Source organism: Lontra canadensis, unplaced genomic scaffold (genome assembly GCF_010015895.1).
Source record: "Lontra canadensis isolate GAN:19392208 unplaced genomic scaffold, GSC_riverotter_1.0 scaffold74, whole genome shotgun sequence".
NCBI classification, from domain to species: Eukaryota; Metazoa; Chordata; class Mammalia; order Carnivora; family Mustelidae; genus Lontra; species Lontra canadensis.
Window position 1 is genome coordinate 9831070 of NW_022631068.1, and position 8577 is coordinate 9839646.

The window sequence follows — 8577 nt, forward strand, 5'->3', positions numbered from 1 at the left end:
TTTCCACTTTTCATATAATGACATGGTCCAATTATAAATGTACTACAAATTTATTCTAGATAACAAGGTCTTATACATAAAGAGAAGATAAAAATCACTTAAGAAGATAAAATCACCCAAGACATAATCTTTATGTACCTTTCCAAGCTTCTACATGAACTCCCTCCTTCTACCCAACATTTAGATTTTTTATTAATATTTGATCATTTATTATGATATTTATGATCATATTTATTATGATGTTTTTAAAACAGTTTACATATTTTATAATACATTCTGTTCATCTATATATCAATGAACACAGAACTTAATGTTTTGTTTTTTTTTTAAGATTTTATTTATTTATTTGACAGAAAGATCACAAGTAGGCAGAGAGACAGACAGAGATGAGGAGCAGCAGGCTCCCGGCTGAGCAGAGAGCCCGATGCGGGACTCGATCCCAGGCCCCTGGGATCATGACCTGAGCGGAAGGCAGAGGCTTAACCCACTGAGCCACCCAGGCGCCCCAACTTAATGGTTTTTAATGGCTTATAACCAACAAATATATGGGTATTCTATAATTTATTCTAAAGTTGCTTAGGGATAACAATTTCATAAGTAAGATTGCTGTACTGTAGTCTTTGTATATTCATGTTTTCACACAAATCTGATTATTTCCTTACTATAAGTTCTAGAAGTGGAAGAGATGCCTCAATGTGAATTAACATTTTTGTAAATTTTTGTTAGATAAACTATTGTCAAATTACTTTCCAAAAATGTGTGTCAATTCACATCCCCATTTATAATTTTTGGAAGATGTATTTGGCGATATTCATGCCAAAGATGGATTTTACTCTTTTTTTAATAAAAAAACCAAGATCCTCAATTAGATTCTTTTCAATAGACATCTCAATAGGGATAAATTTTATATATTTGATTATCCTTTTGATTAAATGTCTTTAATAATGATTAATATCTATTCTTTAAAGAACTATCTAGTTATATCATTTGTTGATTTCATTTATATGAGCTTATCTTTTTAAAATTTATTTTAAATAATTTATTGTAAGTTATTACAATATTATTATTATTGTTATATTATTATTACAATATTATTATTATATTATTACAATATTGTTATTAATGTTCATTTTATTGTATTTATTGCAAATATTTTTTCTAGCTCACATATTTAATATAGTTTTTAATCTTTGCAGTATTTCTGGTGTATAGAAATTATATGTGTTATTCTATCAATTTTAATTTCAAATATAGTTCTGCCTTTGTTGTAAATTTAGAAAAATTTTTTCCCAAGCTCCTAATAATATATTTACATACATTTTGTTTTTCAGTAAAAACAATGCAATCTTAAATTCATACGAGACTTATTTTACTGTAACTTGTGATGTGAGAAAATGTTCAACTTTTTTTCCAAAATGGGAATCCAGTTTTCTTAACACCATTTATTGAAAAAAAATCCTTTCTTCTTTTGTATATTATTTCTTTCCTAAATTCATCTGTCTACTTGGATATCATCTAGTTTGATTTCTTATAGTAAAATGTGCTTCAATAGTTAGTAGGGCAAATCTCCCTACTAAAAACTTACTAAAAAATTACTCCCTAGGTAATTTTTTTTCTCAATTTTCCTCTGTATTTTTTCTTTACATTTATTTATTTTTTTTAAAGATTTTATTTATTTATTTGACAGAGAGAGATCACAAGTAGATAGAGAGGCAGGCAGAGAGAGAGAGAGAGGGAAGCAGACTCCCTGCCTAGCAGAGAACCTGATGCAGGACTCGACCCCAAGACCCCGAGATCATGACCTGAGCCGAAGGCAGCAGCTTAACCCACTGAGCCACCCAGGCACCCCTACATTTATTATACTCTAAATTCCTAGCAGTTTCAAAGGATAATCCTCAATATTCAATGCAAAGTAGCATTTTCACCAAAGTTGAGAATGAAAGGTAAAGCAAATAAGAACAATTCAATAGATGGTGGTAAGATACAGAATCTAGAAGTAGCATAAATAGACAGACTTCTGATAAAGAAGAGAGGCAGGGAGATCAGAAGGCTCGACAGAAGAACATGACATCTGGGTGGATTTTGAGGAACCAATGGAGTAGACAGGCAGTGAAAAGGTGAAGGAAGTGTATTCAACAGGAGAAAATCTTTTCTTGTCTGTTTTAGGAAGAAAAAAAAAATATTCCTTCTTTTGTGTATCCAAAGCATTTTGATAATATTTCCATTACAACCACTGTTAGCATTTATTGAGGTTTTATAATGGGCCAGAACTTGCTTAAATAATGTATAAGGATAACATAATTAGTTTAATTCTTCCCACCACCTGTCAGGTAGGTACTATTATTAGCTCTGTTTCATAGGCAAGGAAGCTGAAGCACAATGATCCCACGTAAATTGGCCAAGCTTATAAGCCGCAGTCAGGATGTTAACTCATCAGTTTGGCTTCAGATTTACACTGACAAGTATTATTATGCCATACTCCTTCTTAGCCCACACCAAATTTAAGATTTTTTAAAAGAAAAATCATAGGGATGCCTGGGTGGCTCAGTTGGTTAAGTGTCTACCTTTGGCTCAGGTCATGATCCCAGGGTCCTGGGATTGAATCCCACATTGGGCTCCTTGCTCAGCAGGAAGCCTGCTTCTCCCTCTGCATGCCACTCCCCTGCTTGTACTCCCTTTCTCTCTCTCTCTCTCTCAGACAAATAAATAAAACCTTTATAAAAAATAAAGAAAATTCATATATTTATTGTGTAAAATAAGTGTGAAATTTATGTTATCTTTTTAAACTTATTTTTACCTGTAGTAATATATATTTTTCTTGCAGAATTTTTAAATTATATTTATATCAATTATTTACTGTCTGTTCAAACTGTAGCAGCCAGACAACTCTTGGCTGCAAATTTGGCCCTGTGAATTGTATGAATCCATGCCATGGTGCATTGAGTGATATTCATTCACATTCAGTCTCCAGACTGGAGAAGTCTTGGTTAATTCCTGGCTCTACTGCTTACGAGTTGTGTGAGCACAGGCATATCACTCATTCTTAATTATGTTTGATAAGTAGTTGAAAGATATGACATAGCAGATGTGAAAATACCCAAGATAATAACAAAGAACCAAGTGGCAATGACCCAACAGTTGTTGAAACATCCTTTTTTTCGCCTCACTCTGCATACACCTTATTGAACCATGATTTTCTGGAAGCCATATAAAATAAAAACTATGATGATAGCAATGCTTTGGTAAACGTTTGCTATATTCCAAGGCATGGGGTTTAGAACATAATTTTTTAAAAAGATTTTTAATTATTTGAGAGAGAGCCTTAGATAGCAAGAGAAAGCACACAAGTGGGGAGGAGAGGGAGAAGCAGGCTCCCTGGTGATCAGGGAGACCAATGTGGGGCTCAATCCCAGAACCCTGGGATCACGACCTAAGCTGAGACAGACACCTAACTAACTGAGCCCCCCAGGCACACCGGAACATCTTTATTTTAATCTTACAACATCCTGGTAAGGAATGCAGCACTGTCAACACACGAATGAGACAGTAAGTCAGCACAGAGAGTGGGAGGACCAAGATTTGGACATGTTCTATCTGGCTTTGAAATACATGTTTTTTATCCTACACCTTGCTTGTTTAAAAACTTTACAAAGGAAATGTAGCAAAACAGTAAAATAAATGGAAGTCACACATAGTCTATAAAAGCTCGCCGTGTATGTCTTATTCTGAAAAAATTCTAACACAGGTGAAAAGACACCTACTCCCCTGCCCAGGTCCTAAGCATAAAAGAGAAAGGAAAAATATGTATGTAACTTGAACTCTTGGAGATGAGCCTAAGTGGTTCAGTTGCAGAGCCAGAGGCATGCCATTCATTGCTCATTACTCTTTCCTTCTATGGGAAGGCTGGCTTTCCCAATGTCTACTTTAGTTTTCTCAACTACCAGATAATTTTAGGATAAATGATCCCAAGCTTCTTGGGGAATAGAGCCAGTTAGTTTCCAGAATCTAATGAAAAAATGCCTTCTCGTGCTGTAAAGGGAAGACCACATTTAATTCCGAGGTTAGCAACAATCATAAATATTTGAGTTCATACAAGATTCCAAAAATGTCCTATAAATGTGGAACCAATTTTGAAACCAAAAGTAAGGACTAGTTTATAAACCTACTCGCCCAGCATCTGTGATCTATAATAAAAAGAGAACAAGACTTGGGTCGGACAGAAAATACCATATGTAGAAATAGAAATATAGTGGAAGATAAACACTGGTAATTTGGAAAAAGTGTTTTGTTTTCTGAGTAGTGTTGCCTTTTTGAATATAGACTCTCTTACATTCTTTTAGTTAGACTCAAGGGAAAAAATTGAAAAAAAAAAAAAGCCAAAAACCTGTCGTCATTGTTTTAAACTATTAAAGGTGAGAATATTGGGAAGTGGACAGAATTGAGACCTGTTTGGGTGATATATAATCAAGAGGACTTGTTTATTGATTGGATGTAGGAAGTGAAAAAGGTGAAGGTCTCACAAAAGGTGTCCTTGTTTGGGACTTGAGCATCTGGTTATTTGGTGTCCTGGCTGAGAGACTGGCTGAGAAACAAGTTTCTGTGAAGAGGTAGAAAGTGGATAGAAAGTAAGAGTTTAGAGATCAATGTTGGACCCATTAAACTTGCACTGTCATGTAGAGATATAAGAATGGTAGTTGTATATCAACTCAGAAGAACATTACAGAAATAAAATATTCATGAGTTGGTGTAGAGACAGAATTTTAAATCCATTTGAATGGATGAAGCCATTTAAACAGTGTGAGGTGATGTGGGAAGACAGGTCATGCCTGAACTCTGAGGAATTCCAATATTTAATAGTTAAACATAGGATGATGATTGGCAAAGATACAGCAAAGGAAATACCGAATTAAAAAGAAGAAAGAAGGGGTTCCTGGATGGCTCAGTTGTTAAATGTTTACCTTCAGCTACAGTCAGGATCTTGGAGTCCTGGGATCAAGCCCCACATCAGGCTCCCTACTCGGCAGGAAGCCTGCTTCTCCCTCTCCCACTCCCCCTGCTTGTGTTCCCTCTCTCCCTGTGTGTCTCTCTCTCCAGTAAATAAAATCTTTTAAAAAAAGAAGAAGAAAGAATAAGGCATTACATTGTTATGAAAACCAAGAGAATATAGCCATTTTAGCTTCATACTTTTAATATTGTTTTACATATTGTAAGCTTAAAAGTTCAAAGAAAGACATGTCTTTGAGATCTTTACCTGTCATGAACTAGATGCAACTCATTAAAACTTTCTTATTGTTAAAATGGGATTAATAATCTCCTCTCATATATTAGATGATGATGAACATCAGCTGGGGGGCATAGGCAAGAGAAATTTTGTATACTGTTATGTATACATTATAAGGTTTTCCATTACGAAGACCATAATTACTGACTTGCTACTGATTTCTACTAATTTTAAGTTGTTATTAAGATACATAAATTGGGACAGGTTTGGAAGACCACATGACTCGAGCTCAGGGCTGTGAGTTCAAGCCCCATGTTGGGTGTAGAGATTACTAAAAAATAAATAAATAAGCTTTAAAGATACCTAAGGTTATTAAGATAATCCAATTATATGAATATAAATTACATTATCAAGATTTATTGATTGGATGTAGGAAGGAAATGGGAAAAATGGATGAAAGGGAGTGGTAAATACAGGCTTTTAATTATGGAATAAATAAATCACAGGAATCAATGGCATAGTATAAGGAATACAGTCAATGATATTGTAGTAGTGGTGTACTGGGACAGATGGGAGCTACACTTGTGATGAATACAGCATGAAGTATAGACTTGTTGAATAACTATGCTATACACCTGAAACTAATGTAACATTGTGTGTCAGCTATACTGAAAAATATATTTATTAGATTATTAGTCTTTGTGGGTACATATGGTAGACTTAAGTGGCCAGTAAATACAGTATTTAATTCCATCAGAAGAATGTCTCCATGTTGTGTACCCCAAGGTGAATATAGGAAAAAAGAAGCAAGGTAAATGGAAAAATTCCTGTAGAAAGGGGGGATGATCAACCATGACGTTGTTAGAGGTCTCAAATAAAATTTAAAAAAATTAACTAATATGCTCTCTCCAAACTTGGTCCTCTCTTCAGTGGATAGCTAAGTCACATTGAAAATAGTCTTGGGGCACCTGGGTGGCTCAGTCAGTTAAGCATCCAACTCTTGGATTTGGCTCAGGTCCTGATCTCATGGCTCATGGGATTGTGTCTGGTGTTCTCAGGTTTGCGATGAGTTAGAGTCTGCTTGGATATTCTCTACTCCTGCCCCTTTCCTCACTTGCATGCCTCTCTCTCAAATAAATAAATAAATCTCAAAAAAAAAAAAAAAAGGAAAATGGTCTTTACTCTGTTATAATTTCAACTAGTCCTCCTCCTTCAATCTGAGGTCTTCTTTAATCCTTGGAATGTTCTCTTTACCTTCCCCTTGTCCACAATGGGGAATTTCTCAGGACTCTAGCCACTTTGAATAACAGTTTGCTATTCAAGTGTGCAATCTTATCTCCTGGAGGGACAAGAGAAAGCGTGCATTTATTATAACAGGAGAGAAGTCTAGAAACCCTGGTGGTTGTTGGGCACTGAGGATGGAAGAATGAGAAAGTAGACAGTTCCAGATTTGAGTCAGATTTGATCTGAAGTAAGAGACTAATTTGCTGACAGTCACAGTTTAGGAAAACTCTATTTAGGGAGATCGATGGTAGTTAGGCTTACAGGACAATAAAGATTAATTTTATTAGGTCTTGAAAGTTGTTAAATTTTGTGAGTTCCCTATAAAAAGGGCTGGACATCTTTGAAGTTTTGAAGTAGTTATTAAAGGTAATCACATTATTGGGTGGGGCCCGGCAGGAGAATGAGTAGAGCCTTGGAATATGTTGTTAAGTAGAGCAAACGACATTGAAAGAAGTACTGAGAGACACCAGAGAAGCTCAGAAGCCAGTATGATGGAGCCTGAGATCCTGAGTAGTAGTTTGAACTTTGCCTACATGACCTGCAAAAATGCTTCAAGGCCTCCTGAATGTATGACAGCTGATTATTCTACACAGTACATGCTAAGCTAGGTCTGCATCTCTTGACTGATCCTTTCTCCAGTTAGCTGACATTATCCTAACACTACATTGCATGAACATAAATTGCACTGGTCTGGAGAATATACTTGCTTCAAATGGAGAACCAGAAATTGACCGTTTGTGCCTAGGGTTCTGATTTTTTATGCCAGGAGTTTTTAATGATGTAATCTGAAATGTAACTCTTTTTGGAAGTCATTCTTCCAAGATGGAAGAAAAAAAAAAAGACTGTAAAAAAGAAAAAGTAACTTAGTGAAGAGACAGAAGCCTGTGAAATCTTACCTTGTGGAAGTGGAAATTGTCAGATGACATTAAAAGGCAGCCAAGAGGAGATAAAACATCCTTTCGAATACTGCTGTCTTTGTTGTCATTTAAATTCTCAAGAAAATTATCCTAAGTGATTTCCTCGCTCTTAATGAAAATAAACCTTTTCACTTAGCAGTGGTTTTAAAACCTTTGGAGCTTCCGATGGCATGTCCAATTGTTTTGTTTACTTTGAAAATGACCAAATGAAAGACTTCGGCCTAAATAGCAGCTTAGAATAGAGATTGACATTTCAAAATGGTTAAAAATCTGCTTGGCTGTATCCTCACTGCAGCCTTTCCTATTGGTAGCTGAGGTTATTGGAGAGGAAGAGTCATGGATGCTGAAGAAATAGTTGGACTCGCTGGTTTGAAAAGCAACAGCCTGAAAATTAGTTACTAGACAAGATCTTCTAAAATGGAAGTTCCTAAGGTTTGATCCCTGGACCAGCAGCATCAAGCTCACCAGGGAACTTGGTAGAAATATGAATTCTCCAGAACTAGCACCCTAAACCTCTTGAATGGGCACCTCTGGGGATGGAGTTTGAAAATGATTTAGAGGAATAAATTTTCCTCCTAGCTGGAATGAAATTCCTCATTTTTGTTGAGAGGGAATAGCATTCTGTTCCTGCTCATCTTCATGTCTCTGTGCTTTGGTTGTTGAGACTTTTGGATTTTTATTTTTTTTCCTAGGATCATCAAGTTAGTATCTGGCATGGCCAGTCCTTGTACCCAGGCTATCTGAGTCCATGCCCCAAGTTCCCATTTCGTCCCTCACTCCCATGGGGTGACATCAGTTCCAAATTGCACATTGGAGGGATGCTTCCTGAATTCTCACTCATCACACAGGAAAAAAGAGTGGGTTAGTGGCTTACCCAAAAACCATAAAGAAGGCAGTGGTGCCAGGAACATCATGACAGCATGAAGGACCCAAGCAATTGATTAACTTATGAAATTCCAGCACTGGAAGGGATTTTGAGAAGCCACACAACTCCTAGTTGGCACTTGTTTATTACTGTGAAATACTTCTGCTCCTCACCTCCTGGTTAATATTTGTCCTTTAGGTCTTAGTGTAGGTAGCACTTTCTTTGGGAAGAACACTCTGAGTAAAACTAGATGAGATTAGATATTCCCTCAGCACCCCACTTGTTTCCCT